General features: G+C 47.9%; 1 protein-coding gene across 6 annotated transcripts in view; it reads right to left on the bottom strand.

The window, feature by feature from the left end:
• Nucleotides 1-21,681, bottom strand: part of TNS1 (tensin 1) — a 374,732-nt gene that overhangs the window by 194,105 nt on the left and 158,946 nt on the right. The window lies entirely within an intron of this gene.

Genomic DNA, 21,681 nt, shown 5'->3' with positions numbered 1-21,681 from the left:
CCCGTGGTCCACAGTCATCCACATTGGGTGGAAATTACCTAACTGCCCAATGACTGAACCGGACATTAGGATTGGAAGAATTTATTCCATAAAACAAATAGATTTATAATCCAAATCTAATTATATAACAAGAAACTTCCACTGTTGTGTGCAGGAAGGGACATGACCACCCCCGGCCACAAGGTGGCGCTCACAGCAGAGCATGTAAATAATGATTATGATTTGTTTATATAGCGCCATCATATTCCGCAGCGCTGTACAGACGTCACCATCACTGTACACATTGGGGCTCACAATCTACATTCCCTATCAGTATGTCTTTGGATTGTGGGAGGAAATAAAAATAAATATAGATCATTGGATCATAAAAAAGTTCTGTAACTTTTCTAATAGACTTTGTGCTTCAATGTATCTTCAGTACCGTAGTAAGATCTCTGCTTACTGTCAGTGAATTGAAAGAGTATTGTTTCTAATTAGAAGAAAACAACGCAAATACTGATCACACAGCAGATGGATTTGCTACGATGTAGTGGAATATTGGAATGATCAGGCACTGGTGTGAGACAGGACATTCTGCTTGAGCTGATTAGAAACAAATCCACTATAAGGGCATGTAATTATAAGTTTTTTACTGTCAGTGTCTGTGCACATGTTGCAGTTTTCTTGTGATTTAGTTGCGAATTTTCAGCACAGATTTCTTACAAAACTTGCTGGTACCAGCAAAGTGAATGAAAATCTTGAAGTCTCTTGCACGCCTTGCTAATTTTCCTTGCAGATTTGCAAACTGCATCATTTCAAGACTTCATTGTTTTTGCTGCAGATTTCACCGATACTAATGAGAGTGGAAACGCATAAAATGCATGCAAAAAATGTTAAAAATTTATCAAACCTACACATATTTTATGTTGCGTTTTTCCTGCCAACACATCAGTAGTTGCAGTAGATTTTTTACAGGTCTGAAAACTTATGAGAAATTGAAACACGCAATATATTAAAAAGTCATATGGGGAATATACAAAGGATGAAATATCCTCCGATGGGTATCTGAACACCTGGAGGATTTGCTGGAGGACTACGCTGTAGTTGACCTTGTTACTTGTGGATCTGCACGTTCAGGCCTCAGTGGGTTTCCCCTTTCACGCTCCTCTCACATGGAGAACAACAAGTGACTGCAGGATCTAAACCCAAATAGATTTTGTTTGCAGCCTGTAACCACAGAAGCACATAGATCTGCAAAGGAGCTGTATACACAATATGGCTGGAGACATGTAATCATGGCCCCTTGCAGTCGCTTCATTTTTTATTTCAGATTTTATATATTTAAATAACTTGTCATGTGATTACTTTGACTTTTTGTCGTGTACTTGTGCATTTTGCAATCTTTTTGCTTGTGTTTTGGTCCTGCTTTTTCCAACATACGACTTGCGGAGCTGCAGATTCTGAGCCCAGTGGTTTCCTCTGTAAATCTTCCCTTTAGCTCTCAACAGGGGGCAGCCACAGACAGAAGGGGCCCCAGTTCAAGCACAGCATATGGACCCCTCACAATCCAACAGCTCATCATAATTTAGCCCTTTATGTGTTTGTGACAGACTCTGCTTTGTAGCTGGAAGTGGGCCCCTTACATCTAGGGCCCCTGAGCATGGGTTGCACCAGTTATGTCCGCCCCATCCCTCAAGTGATACTTTCCCTTTGCTGCTGTTACACTTTGCTTTGCTTTCCACAGTTTTGTAACCATTTTGTACATTTTTGCTTTTCTCCTCCATGAACGCTTCTAGATTTTATTCTGTTGCTGATCCTTGTGCATTTCTTACATCTAACATTAAGAAGGCCTCCTACCTAATATTTTTCATTGCAGGTAAGTCCTAATAATTTACTAATCCTCCAAACTTCTTGCAGATGAGTTTGTTACATTTGCATCCAGTCTAAACAATCCGGTCCTCCCTGAGCTAAATGGTCTAGACATCAGGATGATACTTATTAGCTGCACTGATACATTGAAGCAAACGGGCCAGACAAGAGAAATTTGTTCTGTGATATTTGTAGGTCACAGAGGGATCTCTAGAGTAGAAACAAATGTAACAAACTCTCAGCAGTAAGAAGTATAGGATCAGGACATGTTCTATTCACTGACAACAAGCAGAGATCTTGGAAACGGTAAAGAACAGAAAGAAAAGATGTTAGAAAAGTGCAGACCTTATTATCATGATACATAGAGAGTGAGCACATCTGACTGGTGGGAAGGAGTCCTGGAAAATCATCAGTAAAAAGTTAGAAGTGACAGACTGGAGCGGCCCGCAGAGCACAACTACCCCCAGCCGAGCACCTGTGCTCCGTAATGGACACATTCCGACCTCTGCGAGAGTAAGAAAAATAATCTCAGTGGCATTCCACCCCCCAGGTGAAATTCCTCATATTCCAATAACATGGAGCAGGTCTAGGTTAGAGGTGGCTGCGTCATCTGTCCCCTCATCACTATCCAGCATAGCTCCTGGGGGAGATCGGGTCATCTGCCCCCTCATCACTATCCAGCATAGCTGCTGGGAGAGATCGGGTCATCTGTCCCCTCATCATTATCCAGCATAGCTGCTGGGGGGGGGTTCGGGTCATCTGCACCCTCATCACTATCCAGCATAGCTGCTGGGTGCAGATCGGGTCATCTGTCCCCTCATCACTATCCAGCATAGCTCCTGGGGGAGATCGGGTCATCTGCCCCCTCATCACTATCCAGCATAGCTGCTGGGAGAGATCGGGTCATCTGCACCCTCATCACTATCCAGCATAGCTGCTGGGTGCAGATCGGGTCATCTGTCCCCTCATCACTATACAGCATAGCTCCTGGGGGAGATCGGGTCATCTGTCCCCTCATCATTATCCAGCATAGCTGCTGGGGGGAGATCGGGTCATCTGCACCCTCATCACTATCCAGCATAGCTGCTGGGTGCAGATCGGGTCATCTGCCCCCTCATCACTATCCAGCATAGCTGCTGGGTGCAGATGGGGTGATCTGCCCCCTCATCACTATCCAGCATAGCTGCTGGGGGGAGATCGGGTCATCTGCTCCCTCATCACTATCCAGCATAGCTGCTGGGGGGAGATTGGGTCATCTGCCCCCTCATCACTATCCAGCATAGCTGCTGGGTGCAGATGGGGTGATCTGCCCCCTCATCACTATCCAGCATAGCTACTGGGGGGAGATCGGGTCATCTGCCCCCTCATCACTATCCAGCATAGCTGCTGGGTGCAGATGGGGTGATCTGCCCCCTCATCACTATCCAGCATAGCTGCTGGGGGGAGATCGGGTCATCTGCTCCCTCATCACTATCCAGCATAGCTGCTGGGGGGAGATTGGGTCATCTGCCCCCTCATCACTATCCAGCATAGCTGCTGGGTGCAGATGGGGTGATCTGCCCCCTCATCACTATCCAGCATAGCTACTGGGGGGAGATCGGGTCATCTGCCCCCTCATCACTATCCAGCATTGCTCCTGGGGGAGATCGGGTCATCTGCTCCCTCATCACTATCCAGCATAGCTGCTGGGGGGAGATTGGGTCATCTGCCCCCTCATCACTATCCAGCATAGCTCCTGGGGGAGATCGGGTCATCTGCCCCCTCATCACTATCCAGCATAGCTGCTGGGAGAGATCGGGTCATCTGTCCCCTCATCATTATCCAGCATAGCTGCTGGGGGGAGATCGGGTCATCTGCACCCTCATCACTATCCAGCATAGCTGCTGGGTGCAGATCGGGTCATCTGCCCCCTCATCACTATCCAGCATAGCTGCTGGGTGCAGATGGGGTGATCTGCCCCCTCATCACTATCCAGCATAGCTACTGGGGGGAGATCGGGTCATTTGCCCCCTCATCACTATCCGGCATAGCTGCTGGGGGGTGATCGGGTCATCTGCCCCCTCATTACTGTCCAGCATAGCTGCTGGGGGGAGATCGGGTCATCTGCCCCCTCATCACTATCCAGCATAGATGCTGGGGGAGATCGGGTCATCTGCCCCCCTCATCACTATCCAGCATAGATGCTGGGGAAGATCGGGTCATCTGTCCCCTCATCACTATCCAGCATAGCTGCTGGGGGGAGATCGGGTCATTTGCCCCCTCATCACTGTCCGGCATAGCAGCTGGGGGGAGATCGGGTCATCTGCCCCCTCATCACGGTCCGGCATAGCTGCTGGGGGGAGATCGGGTCATCTGTCCCCTCATCACTATCCAGCATAGCTGCTGGGGGGAGATCGGGTCATTTGCCCCCTCATCACTGTCCGGCATAGCTGCTGGGAGAGATCGGGTCATCTGCCCCCTCATCACTGTCCGGCATAGCTGCTGGGAGAGATCGGGTCATCTGTCCCCTCAGCACTGTCCGGCATAACAGCTGGGATAGATCGGGTCATCTGTCCCCTCATCACTGTCCAGCATAACTGCTGGGGGGAGATCGGGTCATTTGCCCCCTCATCACTGTCCGGCATAGCTGCTGGGAGAGATCAGGTCATCTGTCCCCTCATTACTGTCCAGCATAGCTGCTGGGGGGAGATCGGGTCATCTGCCCCCTCATCACTGTCCAGCATAGCTGCTGGGGGAGATCGGGTCATCTGGCCCTCATCACTGTCCGGCATAGCTGCTGGAGATCGGGTCATTTGCCCCTCATCACTGTCCGGCATAGCTGCTGGGAGAGATCGGGTCATCTGTCCCCTCATCACTGTCCGGCATAGCAGCTGGGGGGAGATCGGGTCATCTGCACCCTCATCACTATCCAGCATAGCTGCTGGGAGAGATCGGGACATCTGTCCCCTCATCACTGTCCGGCTTAGCTGCTGGGGGGAGATCGGGTCATCTGTCCCCTCATCACTATCCAGCATAGCTGCTGGGAGAGATCGGGACATCTGTCCGCTCATCACTGTCCGGCTTAGCCGCTGGGGGGAGATCGGGCCATTTGCCCCTCATCACTGTCCGGCATAGCTGCTGGGAGAGATCGGGTCATCTGTCCCCTCATCACTGTCCGGCATAGCAGCTGGGGGGAGATCGGGTCATCTGTCCCCTCATCACTATCCAGCATAGCTGCTGGGAGAGATCGGGACATCTGTCACCTCATCACTGTCCGGCTTAGCTGCTGGGGGGAGATCGGGTCATCTGTCCCCTCATCACTATCCAGCATAGCTGCTGGGGGGAGATCGGGTCATCTGCCTCCTCATCACTGTCCAGCATAGCTGCTGGGGGAGATCGGGTCATCTGCCCCCTCATTACTGTCCAGCATAGCTGCTGGGGGAGATGGTGTCATCTGCCCCCTCATCATTATCCAGCATGGCTGCTGGGGGGAGATTGGGTCATCTGCCCCCTCATCACTGTCCAGCATAGCTGCTGGGGGAGATTGGGTCATCTGTCCCCTCATCACTGTCCAGCATAGCTGCTGGGGGAGATTGGGTCATCTGCCCCCTCATCACTGTCCAGCATAGCTGCTGGGGGAGATTGGGTCATCTGCCCCCTCATCATTATCCAGCATAGCTGCTGGGGGAGATCGGATCATCAGTCCCCTCATCACTGTCCAGCATAGCTGCTGGGGGAGATTGGGTTATCTGCCCCCTCATCACTGTCCAGCATAGCTGCTGGGGGAGATCGGATCATCAGTCCCCTCATCACTGTCCGGCATAGCTGCTGGGGAGAGATCGGGTCATTTGCCCCTCATCATTCAGCGCAGACCATAACATCACTCAGTGTTAATGACAATTGTCATCATTATTACCAGTCTCCTGGGTCAAGTGGACGAGAGACATTTAGCTGTAATGCGGACATGGAATCCAGTCGATGTCAAATCCATCACTCCTGGGTTACAGCCAGAGCTGCACATGTTAGTAAAGGAATATTCCCAGGCTGGAAAAGTCATTAATGCATAAAGGGAATGTACTGAAGTCACACAGCATTGAGGCTGTCAGTCAAGCAGGAGGCTGGGCGGGGAATAGAGCTGGAGTGACAGAGGCTTCAGATCTACCACAGCTCTTCAGCTTCATTTGCATATCAATGTAAACGCTGATTTAAAGGATGGAATGTCGGGCCATGTACATGTATCACTGGACTTGTCTTAGAAAAAGCTGCAAGTGCATATAAAAGGTTTGGGGGCTAAATCCTGCTGACGGATTCCCTACACAGTTGTGCAGGATTTCATAAACTTGGCTAATAATATTGCAGCTTAGAAGGGGTTGTATCATTTTCTCCATTCAGGAGCAGCGCACATCGTCCCTCTTCCTTTGGCTTCCTGCCTGATGGGGGGCACTACTGAAGATTGACAGTTCAGACCAGGCGCCCGACCCACTGCCCAAACAGCAGAGACAATTCTTATGCAATTAAAAATTTCAATTTTCCCTGCTATTTTCAATTTTATCCATATAAGAAGATGAGAATTACAATATATAAGTCCTGTAATGCCGCTGTCAGCCTGTAAACATGTTTTTTTGTAATAAAGCAGCCATGTTTTTCTATTCCTCCGTAATCCCCTTAAGCAAAGCTCCGTCACCTCCATCAGGTGCCATATACATCACCGCTATCTCCTATCCATGTCACCTGGAGGTGTTTGACCCCGATAGAAACCAGATGCAACTAAAACAATTTCACCATAAAAAATATACTATAACCAGGGGACCAGATTCTGGATCATCCAGTCTTCTGGATTATTAAATGTTTCTAGAAAACTATATAAAACTCACCAACAAGGGTAAAAAACAACAACTAAAAAACAAAAATAAAAAAGATTTAAAAAAAGTATCAGATTGTGACTTAAACTTTAATCTGAACTTGGCTCAGTCTGTATGTGACATCGCAAAAATGAGTCAAATGGTTATCGGCATTATCAGATTATTTCCACCAAGAGGAATCCTTAAAGCTTCACATCTTGGAAGAACAAATCCAAAATAAGAGAGAAGATGATAAAGAACAATCCAGTGTAAAATATGGAACTTCCCTCTAAGAGACGATGGACAGATGGCGCCGTGATGATCGGTCCTATCCATATAACATCTCTGCCTGTACGACAAGAATCTGTCCTAAGATCCATAAATCACCGGAGTCTCACAACATCGTGTTTATCTTCTTCCCTCACATCTCGGCCAAGACGAGTGCAAGAAGGAAACTGTAAAACTGCGCTGAACACAGTGCGGAGAACCATAAAACGGCCGCGCCAGAGACGACTTCTCGCCAACACGAAAACACAGCATCATGAGAACCTGCTGATTCTACTAAGAGCCGCAATGCTGGAGGTCTGGGGTGCGACCCGAGAGATCGAAAATCGCTTAAAGGCCAATTCCATCGATATTATGTTTCTACCACCATGAAATCTGTTATTAGGAGAAATAAAAGAAAACAGGCATGGAATCCCCCAAAACATGCCATGGTCATACAATTCAGGGGCCATTGTGTTGTGATGCAAGATTCAATTGTAACTCTCATAGAAATGATTGAAGGGGGATGTGCACATTTATGGCCACTACCCGCGATGATCAGACTAATAGCTATCATGTTGTGGAATACTCCTTTAAGGGCACACTTTGATACATTGTTTTGTTAATGAGTATTAACAACCACATGGTTTGTCATTAATAACTGCTACATGTAAGATTTGTTACAGATCAATAATAATTCACCACATATTAACCTGCTGCTCCCGGGAGGTCTCCAACCACGGAGGATCAATAAAGCCCAGTATCATCTACAGTGAGTGATCGGTCCAGGGGGTCAGTCCCAGTAACACCCCTCTCTATATTCAGTACCCTAGTAATAATAGCATAGTTGTTATTGTTATTATTATTATGATGCAAACTTTCAGGTAAAGAATAAACTCATACAAAAGTCTCCACTTGCAAAGCACCAGGCTGTGCCTAACCCTGTGTGATCACAAAGTAATATAAGACACTGTCAACAAAGCCGCATTGGCAACCATAATTGAAGGCTTCGATACATTAGTAATCCAGTAATACTGCTCCTATGTACACGAATATAACTACTATAATACTGCCCCTATGTACAAGAATATAACTACTATAATACTGCCCCTATGTACAAGAATATAACTACTATAATACTGCCCATATGTGCAAGAATATAACTATAATACTGCCTCTATGTACAAGACTATAACTACTATAATACTGCTCCTATGTACAAGAATATAACTACTATAATACTGCTCCAATGTACAAGAATATAACTACTATAATACTGCCCCTATGTACAAGAATATAACTACTATAATACTGCTCCTATGTACAAGAATATAACTACTATAATACTGCCCCTATGTACAAGAATATAACTACTATAATACTGCTCCTATGTACAAGAATATAACTACTATAATACTGCTCCTATGTACAAGAATATAACTACTATAATACTGCCCCTATGTACAAGAATATAACTACTATAATACTGCTCCTATGTACAAGAATATAACTACTATAATACTGCTCCTATGTACAAGAATATAACTACTATAATACTGCCCCTATGTACAAGAATATAACTACTATAATACTGCCCCTATGTACAAGAATATAACTACTATAATACTGCTCCTATGTACAAGAATATAACTACTATAATACTGCTCCTATGTACAAGAATATAACTACTATAATACTGCTCCTATGTACAAGAATGTAGCTACTATAATACTGCTCCTATGTACAAGACTATAACTACTATAATACTGCTCCTATGTACAAGAATATAACTACTATAATACTGCCCCCATGTACAAGAATATAACTACTATAATACTGCCCCCATGTACAAGAATATAACTACTATAATACTGCCCCCATGTACAAGAATATAACTATAATAATACTGCCTCTATGTACAAGACTATAACTACTATAATACTGCTCCTATGTACAAGACTATAACTACTATAATACTGCTCCTATGTACAAGAATATAACTACTATAATACTGCTCCTATGTACAAGAATATAACTACTATAATACTGCTCCTAAGTACAAGACTATAACTACTATAATACTGCTCCTATGTACAAGAATATAACTACTATAATACTGCTCCTATGTACAAGAATATAACTACTATAATACTGCTCCTATGTACAAGAATATAACTACTATAATACTGCCCCCTATGTACAAGAATATAACTACTATAATACTGCCCCTATGTGCAAGAATATAACTATAATAATACTGCCTCTATTTACAATATAACTACTATAATACTGCCTCTATGTACAAGAATATAACTACTATAATACTGCTCCTATGTACAAGAATATAACTACTATAATACTGCCCCCTATGTACAAGAATATAACTACTATAATACTGCCCCCTATGTACAAGAATATAACTACTATAATATTGTTCCTATGTACAAGAATATAACTATTATAATACTGCTCTTATGCACAAGAATATAACTACTATAATACTGCTCCCATGTACAAGAATATAACTACTATACTGCCCTCATCTGCGGGAATAGACTGGAGTCACTGGGATATAAGATTTCGGATCTTGCCAGAGGTGAGTAAATTATCCTGTTACTCAGTTGAGGAGGGAAAGTGACTCCTGACAGGCAGTGAATCTGACATCTGCCCTTGTTACAGGGGTGACTTTCTGAGCTGGTTCTTCTCGGTATCACAATTGGAATCTCATTCTGTGGAGTTTTGTGTTAGCGCCTTGAGGTGGCCGCGTGAGAAGAAAAATTAAATGGCTCCATATCGTGCTCTGAGGAAAAGCAGCTGTTTCATCCCTCGAGTCACACATTCATCGCCTCCGCGGTGTCAGAAGGAGCAGATGGATGATGTGAGGAAGCGGAATAGACATGATGGAGTCTTAAGGTACCGTCACACTAAACGATATCGCTAGCGATCCGTGACGTTGCAGCGTCCTGGCTAGCGATATCGTTTAGTTTGACACGCAGCAGCGATCAGGATCCTGCTGTGATGTCGCTGGTCGCTGAATAAAGTCCAGAACTTTATTTGGTCGTCCGATCGCCGTGTATCGTTGTGTTTGACACCAAAAGCAACGATACCAGCGATGTTTTACACTGGTAACCAGGGTAAACATCGGGTTACTAAGCGCAGGGCCGCGCTTAGTAACCCGATGTTTACCCTGGTTACCAGCGTAAAAGTAAAAAAAACAAACAGTACATGCTCACCTGCGCGTCCCCCAGGGTCTGCTTCCTGCTCTGACTGAGATCCGGCCCTAAAGTGAAAGTGAAAGCACAGCGGTGACGTCACCGCTGTGCTGTTAGGGCCGGAGCTCAGTCAGTGTCAGGAAGCAGACGCTGGGGGACGCGCTGGTGAGTATGTACTGTTTGTTTTTTTTACTTTTACGCTGGTAACCAGGGTAAACATCGGGTTACTAAGCGCGGCCCTGCGCTTAGCAACCCGATGTTTACCCTGGTTACCCGGGGACCTCGGCATCGTTGGTCGCTGGAGAGCGGTCTGTGTGACAGCTCTCCAGCGATCAAACAGCGACGCTGCAGCGATCGGCATCGTTGTCGCTATCGCTGCAGCGTCGCTTAATGTGACGGTACCTTTATGTATCCACCACTACAGGAGTCTGACAATAGGTAGATCCTCCCAGGGTTCAGGTAGATCACTAGGGGACATGGAGGGTCTCCAGCTCTAGCAGTCCTGGTGGAAAATGTAATCAGAGCAAATGTAACAACCATGGTGCCCCCAAAGCGGGACAAACCAGCAGGACCCCATACCAGAGCCCGCTGCCAGCAGTGCCTCCACCATAACTCCCATCATTCTACATCTGTGACTCCATAACAAAGCCAGAAACCAGCAGTGCCTCTGGATCGCCCCCATAGGACAGTGGGGTACTCGGTACCGGGTCCTTCGGTTCTCAAGGGGCATGTCACGGTGGTTGACCCGGTCCGTGGCCCTAGGGAATTCTGTTGTAAAAGGGGGAAAGGTCTTTAAAGGGATATGTTCGTGACGCCACCTGTGGTATTCGGTCGGGGTGACCGACGCTGCTTTAAGGGGTCCGCTGGGGTGATGTGATGGCAGCTAGATGGTATGCCTTCCCACAGGTGAAGTGTTTTCCCAGGGCTTCCCAGAGTGTAGATGGTGGATGGTGAGAGGCGCAGAGAAGAGCGAGGACACAAGGTTGCAGTCTCTTTACCTTTACTGAAGGCTTCAGTGTCCACAGTCCAGGGTACAGATCACAGGGCAGGCAGAGTCCGGCCGGTCCGAAGGCAAATCCAGAGTCCCCTTATCCAGGTGGAAATCAGTAGTCTTCCTCTAGCGCCTGGGTGTTGTAGTACCTCCCTGCTGAGCGTCTCATAAGGTCCTCACAACTGTTGTAGATGTTATTGATGTTATGTCTCTCTCTGTCCCCTGGTGGGATAGGACAAACCCGTATGACTGGTGGCCTGAGGCTTTTTACAGGGACTCTATCATGCCCCGGCCTCTCGTGGGTGCCACCTTGCCTCCTGGGTGTAGGGGCGGATCAGTAACTTGAAATTAGCTGTCCTGCCGGTCTCTGGAGCAAGGCTTAGAGACTGTCGCTCCCTCGGTGTTCCGGCTACCGGATCTTGCGCCTCAGAAGGAGGCAGCCTGTGTAGGGCAGAACTCCTTCTGGTTTCCTCTCCTTTTGCTATGACTTCTCCTCACGCTTTACAATACAGTTCTCTATTCATGTCCTTTCTTGGGAACTGCCTCAAGTGACAGGATCCCACCCCTGTCAGGGACAAACTACCTGAGCGAAGCTCAGCCAGCAACTCCCTAACTTCCTCTCCAGGCCACCAGTTTTACCTAATTGTGAAGAGTGCCCTAATAAATAGGAGCATAGCTCCCCCTGGTGGACTGGAGTATGAAATGTGTTGTGTGTTGGTGTTACCTGGTAGTGAGATCTCCTTTATTGTCTCCAAACGTAACATCACTCCCCCCTAGAGGAGAATGACATTACTGCAATGACCAGGCCCCTGGGGCGCTGCACCTCCACCATAACTCCCATCATTCTACAACTGCGACCCCATAACAGAGCCCGTAACCAGCAGTGCCTCCACCATAACTCCCATCATTCTACAACTGTGACCCCATAACAGAGCCAGATGCCAGCAGTGCCTCCATCATAACTCCCATCATTCTACAACTGTGACCCCATAACAGAGCCAGATGCCAGCAGTGCCTCCACCATAACTCCCATTATTCTACAACTGTGACCCCATAACAGTGCCAGCTACCAGCAGTGCCTCCACCATAACTCCCATCATTCTACAACTGTGACCCCATAACAGAGCCAGAAACCAGCAGTGCCTCAACCATAACTCCCATCATTCCACAACTGTGACCCCATAACAGAGCCTGCTACCAGCAGTGCCTCCACCATAACTCCCATCATTCCACAACTGTGACCCCATAACAGAGCCAGAAACCAGCAGTGCCTCAACCATAACTCCCATCATTCTACAACTGTGACCCCATAACAGAGCCCGCTGCCAGCAGTGCCTCCACCATAACTCCCATCATTCTACAACTGTGACCCCATAACAGAGCCAGAAACCAGCAGTGCCTCCACCATAACTCCCATCATTCTACAACTGTGACCCCATAACAGAGCCCGCTGCCAGCAGTGCTTCCACTATAACTCCCATCATTCTACAACTGTGACCCCATAACAGAGCCAGAAACCAGCAGTGCCTCCACCATAACTCCCATCATTCTACAACTGTGACCCCATAACAGAGCCCGCTGCCAGCAGTGCCTCCACCATAACTCCCATCATTCTACAACTGTGACCCCATAACAGAGCCAGAAACCAGCAGTGCCTCCACCATAACTCCCATCATTCTACAACTGTGACCCCATAACAGAGCCAGATGCCAGCAGTGCCTCCACCATAACTCCCATCATTCTACAACTGTGACCCCATAACAGTGCCAGCTACCAGCAGTGCCTCCACCATAACTCCCATCATTCTACAACTGTGACCCCATAACAGAGCCCGCTGCCAGCAGTGCCTCCACTATAACTCCCATCAATCTACAACTGTGACCCCATAACAGAGCCAGAAACCAGCAGTGCCTCCACCATAACTCCCATCATTCTACAACTGTGACCCCATAACAGAGCCCGCTGCCAGCAGTGCCTCCACTATAACTCCCATCATTCTACAACTGTGACCCCATAACAGAGCCAGAAACCAGCAGTGCCTCCACCATAACTCCCATCATTCTACAACTGTGACCCCATAACAGAGCCCGCTGCCAGCAGTGCCTCCACCATAACTCCCATCATTCTACAACTGTGACCCCATAACAGAGCCCGCTGCCAGCAGTGCCTCCACCATAACTCCCATCATTCTACAACTGTGACCCCATAACAGAGCCCGCTGCCAGCAGTGCCTCCACCATAACTCCCATCATTCTATATCTGTGACCCCATAACAGAGCCAGCTGCCAGTAGTGCCTCCACCCTAACTCCCATCATTCTACAACTGTGACCCCATAATAGAGACCCGCACCCCCCAGACTTGTGGCAAATCAAACAACGATAGATTGTGGGGTGTCGGAGAATGTCAGCTAGCGGCCGTGCTCCGTCCTGCCCCACACAGAGCGCTCCTATCAGTCAGCGCCATTAAACCTGCAGTGAACTCGTAGGAACAAAGGCGGCTCCACAAGGTTTATTCAGTGTCAACAAACCAATGAGAATGTAAATCTCCGACGCAGCCGGTGCCAGAATCTAGTGCCAACCTGTGCCACCAATCCTGGCCAAAGAGGCATAAATCATTACTGCTACCGTCTGTCAGAACGGAACAACCTCGTCAAGACCCGGCTTGTTGTCTCACCATCCTAGAATGTGTAACTTGGCCTAAAAGAAGGGGGCAGAGTGCACGGAAGGTAATGGATAAGTGGCCGAGTGGCACCGGGCCGACTAGAGTTACCGCATTCCACTAACGTACAGGTCTGTACGGTGACCAGCCGCATACCAGCACTATGTATATATAAAGTTACATCACAAGCATGGAGGAACCGAGTAATATATAGCTCTATATTCATCCCTCTAGGGGGCAGTATTATAGCAGTTATATTATAACCCGAGTCCCGGCAGCTCTGAACAGCGGTGACGTCGGTAACTACACCTCTCATCGGAGCTTCGGGGTCACACTGCCCTCTGTGATCCCCTGTGACTCTGATGAGAGTTGTAGTTACCGATGTCACCACTGATCAGAGTCGTTGGGTCACTCTACCCTCTGTGAGCCCTGGTGACTCTGATAAGCAATGTAGTTACTGACGTCACCTCTGATCAGAGTAGTCGGGTCACTCTACCCTCTGTGAGCCCTGGTGACTCTGATAAGCAATGTAGTTACTGACGTCACCTCTGATCAGAGTCGTCAGGTCACACTCCCCTGTGTGGTCCCTGGTGACTGATGAGCGTTGTAGTTACTGACATCACCGCTGATCAGAGTAGTCGGGACACTGCCCTCTGTGAGAGCCGGTGATTCTGATTAGCGGTATGGTTCTGACGTCACTGCTGTGAGACCTGGTGACTCTGATAAGCGGTATAGTTACTGACACCACCGCTGATCAGAGTCGTCGGGCTACTCTGCCCTCTGCGAGACCCGGTGACTCTGATGAGCGGTATAGTTATTGACACCACCGCTGATCAGAGTAGCCGGGACACTGCCCTCTGTGAGAGCCGGTGATTCTGATTAGCGGTATGGTTCTGACGTCACCGCTGATCAGAGTCGTCGGGTTACTCTGCCCTCTGCGAGACCTGGTGACTCTGATGAGCGGTCTAGTTATTGACATCACATCATAGTTACGGACATCACCGCTGATCAGAGTCGTCGGGCTACTCTGCCCTCTGCGAGACCCGGTGACTCTGATGAGCGGTATAGTTATTGACACCACCGCTGATCAGAGTAGTCGGGACACTGCCCTCTGTGAGAGCCGGTGATTCTGATTAGCGGTATGGTTCTGACGTCATCGCTGATCAGAGTCGTCGGGTTACTCTGCCCTCTGCGAGACCTGGTGACTCTGATGAGCGGTCTAGTTATTGACATCACATCATAGTTACTGACACCACCGCTGATCAGAGTCGTCGGGCTACTCTGCCCTCTGCGAGACCCGGTGACTCTGATGAGCGGTATAGTTATTGACACCACCGCTGATCAGAGTAGTCGGGACACTGCCCTCTGTGAGAGCCGGTGATTCTGATTAGCGGTATGGTTCTGACGTCATCGCTGATCAGAGTCGTCGGGTTACTCTGCCCTCTGCGAGACCTGGTGACTCTGATGAGCGGTCTAGTTATTGACATCACATCATAGTTACGGACATCACCGCTGATCAGAGTCGTCGGGTTACTCTGCCCTCTGTGAGACCTGGTGACTCTGATAAGCGGTATAGTTACGGACATCACCGCTGATCAGAGTCTTCGGGTAACTCTGCCGTCGCTGAGTGCAGTGTGAGCCGGTGATTCTGATGAGCGGAGACGTCACTGTGACTGTGACAAGCAGTATCGTTACGGCTATTCAGAGCGCTGGGGACGGATTCGGGGAACGCCGCACTAGGTCGGATCTACATTGGAGCATTTTTTCAAATAAATTGGTGAACGAGGAGAGTCTATTGCTTTTTCTCTGTTTTTCAGGTATACATTGGTGGAGTACGCTGGATTCGGGGGGCTACGGCGTGTTCCCTGGACTATGGCGAACCTGCATGGCTATTTTCTTTTAGAAATTGGTGATCCAGGGAAGTGTTGGGGAGCCTTTATAAATAAAGTTTTTTTTCTATTTGATTACTGGGTTGGTCATGGGGGCGTCTGATAGACTCCTGTCTCCTAATAACCCCAGGCTTGGTGGCCCCAGGATATGATCGGGAACATGCAGGAGGAACGGATGTTACTATACTTTTATGCTTTTGGCGGCTGACATTACTTGTGTGATTTTTTTTCATGGCATCGTCCTTCTAGAATCCATTTCGATAAGACAATGTCGGTGTCCTGAGCTGCGGTGCAGTACGAGCGGTGGAGAATGACACAACCACCTGCAGCATTTCCCATCTCAGGCAGGATTACCAATCTCCTGCTTACAGCAGCCTGTGGGATTAACATTTTTCTTATACCATTTACCTTCTTCTTCAAATCCTTAATGACAAGTCTGAGAAAATAGGAAGGAGCAGAATGATAGGACCCGGGGACGATAATCTGTTAATTAGGAGCAATTACTATACAGATAGTGTGCGGCCGAGCGCTGATCGGTGCTGATTGCATCCAGCATCACTGACTGCTGCGTGCTCCATTCACATCCAGAGCTGCAACCAGTAATCTGCTGCTCTTCTGTGAGCGCTCAGGTTGTAAAAAGTAATTTCCCACGGCACATCTATTAGCCGCTAGGTCCGTCACACGGGGCTTCCTTGCTGCAGAAATGTACAGAAAGCAGAGCCGCCCTGCAGACATGGCCCCGGTTATGGATCTCCGATCTCTGGCTGGTATGGCGGAATTAACAGCCAAGAGCTCAAATCACTGATAAGACCACATAGATTAGTACGGTACTGTATATATGGCAGCAGGGTGGCTCAGTGGTTAGCACTGGACTATATATAGGGCAGCAGCACGGTGGTTTAGTGGTTAGTACTGGACTATATATAGGGCAGCACGGTGGCTCAGTGGTTAGCACTGTACTATATATAGGGCATGATGGCTCAGTGGTTAGCATTGTACTATATACAGGACATCACGGTGGCTCAGTGGTTAGCAATTGATTATATATAGGGCAGGAGCCCGGTGGTTTAGTGGTTAGTACTGGACTATATATATAGGACATGATGGCTCAGTGGTTAGCACTGTACTATATATAGGACAGCACGGTGGCTCAGTGGTTAGTATTGGACTATATATAAGGCAGCATGGTCGCTCAGTGGTCAGCATTGAACTATATATAAGGCAGCACAGTGGCTCAGTGGTTAGCACGGTACTATATGTAGGGCAACACGGAGACTCAGTGGTTAGTGCTGTTAGTACGCCAAAGACAACATCTACATGGAGCTTGTATGTTCTCCCATTGTTTGCATGGGTTCCCTCCGAGTTCTCCGGTTTCCTCCCACACTCTACATACATTTTGACAGGGAATGTAGATTGTGAGCCCCAATGGGGACAGAGGCTATGATGTGTGTAATGCTCTGAGGAAGGTAATGCGCTAATATAGGTAAGGAAATCTACTCAATACTCCTGTAATGGCGTTTTCTGCACTCCTGCACCAGGATTCTTGCCAGTCTATCAGCAGAATCCAGGCTGCCATAAACAGCTGGCGGTTGTATTGGACAGGGTTGCATTCCTCCGAGAATCCGGTCAGCCAGGAAGACTCAGTGGTTAAGCGCTCCACGGTGCCTGATCATCTCATTTCTTTCCAAACACCTTCTTGGTTTCAGGCCACTTGACAAACATGCTGATGTAATTACCAGGGCCGTCCTCCCTGGCTCGGAGGCCAAGAACAGAGGCCGTCTGTGAAGTCTGACTCTGTGTGACACGGCCTGAGCCCACTAGAAATGGCGGAGTACCGGGGGTGAGGGGTGCAAGGAACATGTATCACACATGGTGGGCTTGGATACACTGGTCCACAAACAAAACCACGTATAAAAGGCTTAGGTACACAAGCTTAGCAGCGCGGTACCACACATGGCAGAGTTAGATACAGTGATCTGTAGGCAATATCACACATGCTTGCATTAGATGCACCAGCTCAGCAGACATTATCTCACATGAACTCCTTAGATACACTTGTCCACAGGCAATATCACACAGGCTAGGCTTAGATACATCAGCTCAGCAGGTACGTCTGATACAAGGTTCTTCTTCCCACTACTGGCAGGTGCTCCTTATACTCTAGTGACTTCCAGAGCTGCATTCACAATTCTGCTAACTGCCACTTGCTGACTCCAGAGATGTCACGGTGTAAGACTGGCAGCTGACAGGCAGAGATCCGCATCACTGGCAGCACCTGATATGAGAAACAGCCATTCACATCGATCTGTACAGATGCTGAACCAGCAGGGGGCAGCAGAGAGGCCGGCAGCTGGATAGGAAACCATCATATCATAGAATGTTAGAGTTGGAAGTGACCTCCGGGGTCCTCGTGTCCAATCCTCTGCTCAACGCAGCAGTCACTAAACCATCTCAGACAGACGTCTCTCCAGCCTCTGAAGACTTCCATTGAATGAGAACTCACCATCTCTCGTGGCCGCCTGTTCCACTCATTGATCGCCCTCACTGTCAAAAAGTTTCTTCTAATATCTAATCTCCCTGTCAGTTTCATGCCATTGCTTCTCGTGTTTTCATGTGTATATGAGAATAATGATGATCCCTCTACACTGTGACAGCCCTTCAGATATTTGTAGACGGCTATTAAGTCTCCTCTTCTTTTTTGCAGCTAAACATTCCCAGATCCTTTCACTGTTCCTCATAGGACATACTTTGCAGTCCGCTCACCATCCTGGTCGCTCTTCTCTGAACAAGCTCTAGTTTTTCAATTTCTTTTATATAATGTGGAGCCCAGAACTGGACCAAGTATTCCAGATGAGTCCTGACCACGGAGGAGTAGAGGGGGATAATGACTTCACGTGATCTAGACTCTATGCTTCTCTCAATACATCCTAGAACTGTGTTGGCCTTTCTTGCTGCTGCATCACACTGTTGACTCATGTGCAGTCTGTCATCTATTAGTATTAACCAAGTCTTTTTCACACGTGTGGTTACTTAGTTCTTTTCCTCCCATTCTATAGATCTAATTTTTGTTTTTCTTGCCCAGATGTAGAATTTTGCATTTCTCCCTGTTAAATACCATTCTATTGGTCGCTGCCCACTGTTCAAGCTTATCTAGAGCCTTCTCTGTCTTCTCTAGTGTTAGCTGTCCCTCCTAGCTTTACATCATTTGCAAATTTGATTAGTTTACCGTCAGTTCCTTTATCTAGATCAGTTATAAGAACAATATATATATGACTGCAGCTCTGGATGTGACTAGAGCATTTGACAAGTCCATTCCAAGGTGTACGATCAATTCTACTCTGGATATTTCTGTTTTCTTGAGTCTCAGACCCCATTCACAGAGAGTCACTATCATCAATAGTGTAAGGAATTTTACCTGAATGTAAAAAAAATAAGAATGAAAACTTTCAATTCTATTTGTCAAATCAGCCAAGAAATGTCCGTAAATCATTAGCTGTCGCACAGATTGGCACCGAGGATGCAGAGCGGTGTCAGGAGCAGGAGACAGGTACAAAGATCGGAACCAAAGTACAGAAAATGGCCATCACATCGACCCCTCAGCACGTCCGACATCCCCTGGTGTCAGGGCGAAAACAAAAGAAGACCGACACCTGGGATATAGGGAAATGACCCTGGGGGTACAGGATAATGACCCTGGGGGTACAGGATAATGACGCTGACACTCGGGGTACAGGATAATGACACTGACACTCGGGGTACAGGATAATGACACTGACACTGGGGGTACAGGATAATGTCGCTGACACTCGGGGTACAGGATAATGACACTGACACTGGGGGTACAGGATAATGACACTGACACTGGGGGTACAGGATAATGACACTGACACTGGGGGTACAGGATAATGACACTGACACTCGAGGTACAGGATAATGACACTGACACTGGGGTACAGGATAATGACACTGACACTGGGGGTACAGGATAATGACACTGACACTGGGGGTACAGGATAATGACACTGGGGTACAGGATAATGACACTGACACTGGGGTACAGGATAATGACACTGACACTGGGGGTACAGGATAATGACACTGACACTGGGGGTACAGGATAATGACACTGACACTGGGGGTACATGATAATGACACTGACACTGAGGGTACAGGATAATGACACTGACACTGGGGGTACAGGATAAAGACACTGACACTGGGGGTACAGGATAATGACACTGACACTGGGGGTACAGGATAATGACACTGACACTGGGGGTACAGGATAATGACACTGACACTGGGGGTACAGGATAATGACACTGACACTGGGGGTACAGGATAATGACACTGACACTCGAGGTACAGGATAATGACACTGACACTCGAGGTACAGGATAATGACACTGACACTGGGGGTACAGGATGATGACACTGACACTCGGGGTACAGAATAATAACACTGGGGTACAGGATAATGACACTGGGGTACAGGATAATGACACGGGTACAGGATAATGACACTGACACTGGGGGTACAGGATAATGACACTGACACTGGGGGTACAGGATAATGACACTGGGGGTACAGGATAATGACGCTGACACTGGGGGTACAGGATAGTGACACTGACACTGGGGGTACAGGATAATGACACTGACACTGGGGGTACAGGATAATGACACTGACACTGGGGGTACAGGATAATGACACTGGGGGTACAGGATAATGACACTGACACTGGGGGTACAGGATAATGACATTGACACTGGGGGTACAGGATAATGACATTGACACTGGGGGTACAGGATAATGACACTGACACTGGGGGTACAGGATTATGACACTGACACTGGGGGTACAGGATTATGACACTGACACTCGGGGTACAGGATAATGACACTGACACTCGAGGTACAGGATAATGACACTGACACTCGAGGTACAGGATAATGACACTGACACTGGGGGTACAGGATGATGACACTGACACTCGGGGTACAGAATAATAACACTGGGGTACAGGATAATGACACTGGGGTACAGGATAATGACACTGGGGGTACAGGATAATGACACTGACACTCGGGGTACAGGATAATGACACGGGTACAGGATAATGACACTGACACTGGGGGTACAGGATAATGACACTGGGGGTACAGGATAATGACGCTGACACTGGGGGTACAGGATAGTGACACTGACACTGGGGGTACAGGATAATGACACTGACACTGGGGTACAGGATAGTGACACTGACACTGGGGGTACAGGATAATGACACTGACACTGGGGGTACAGGATAATGACACTGGGGGTACAGGATAATGACACTGACACTGGGGGTACAGGATAATGACATTGACACTGGGGGTACAGGATAATGACATTGACACTGGGGGTACAGGATAATGACACTGACACTGGGGGTACAGGATAATGACACTGACACTGGGGTACAGGATAATGACATTGACACTGGGGGTACAGGATAATGACATTGACACTGGGGGTACAGGATAATGACACTGACACTCGGGGTACAGGATAATGACACTGACACTCGGGGTACAGGATAATGACACTGACACTCGGGGTACAGGATAATGACACTGACACTGGGGGTACATGATAATGACACTGGGGTACAGGATAATGACACTGACACTGGGGTACAGGATAATGACATTGACACTGGGGGTACAGGATAATGACACTGACACTGGGGGTACAGGATTATGACACTGACACTCGGGGTACAGGATAATGACACTGACACTGGGGGTACAGGATAATGACACTGACACTGGGGGTACAGGATAATGACACTGACACTGGGGGTACAGGATAATGACACTGACACTGGGGGTACAGGATAATGACACTGACACTCGAGGTACAGAAGTACAGAAAATGGCCATCACATCGACCCCTCAGCACGTCCGACATCCCCTGGTGTCAGGGCGAAAACAAAAGAAGACCGACACCTGGGAT

Source organism: Ranitomeya variabilis, chromosome 7, assembly GCF_051348905.1.
Source record: "Ranitomeya variabilis isolate aRanVar5 chromosome 7, aRanVar5.hap1, whole genome shotgun sequence".
Classification (NCBI taxonomy): domain Eukaryota; kingdom Metazoa; phylum Chordata; class Amphibia; order Anura; family Dendrobatidae; genus Ranitomeya; species Ranitomeya variabilis.
This window is presented reverse-complemented; position numbering and strand designations above follow the sequence as displayed.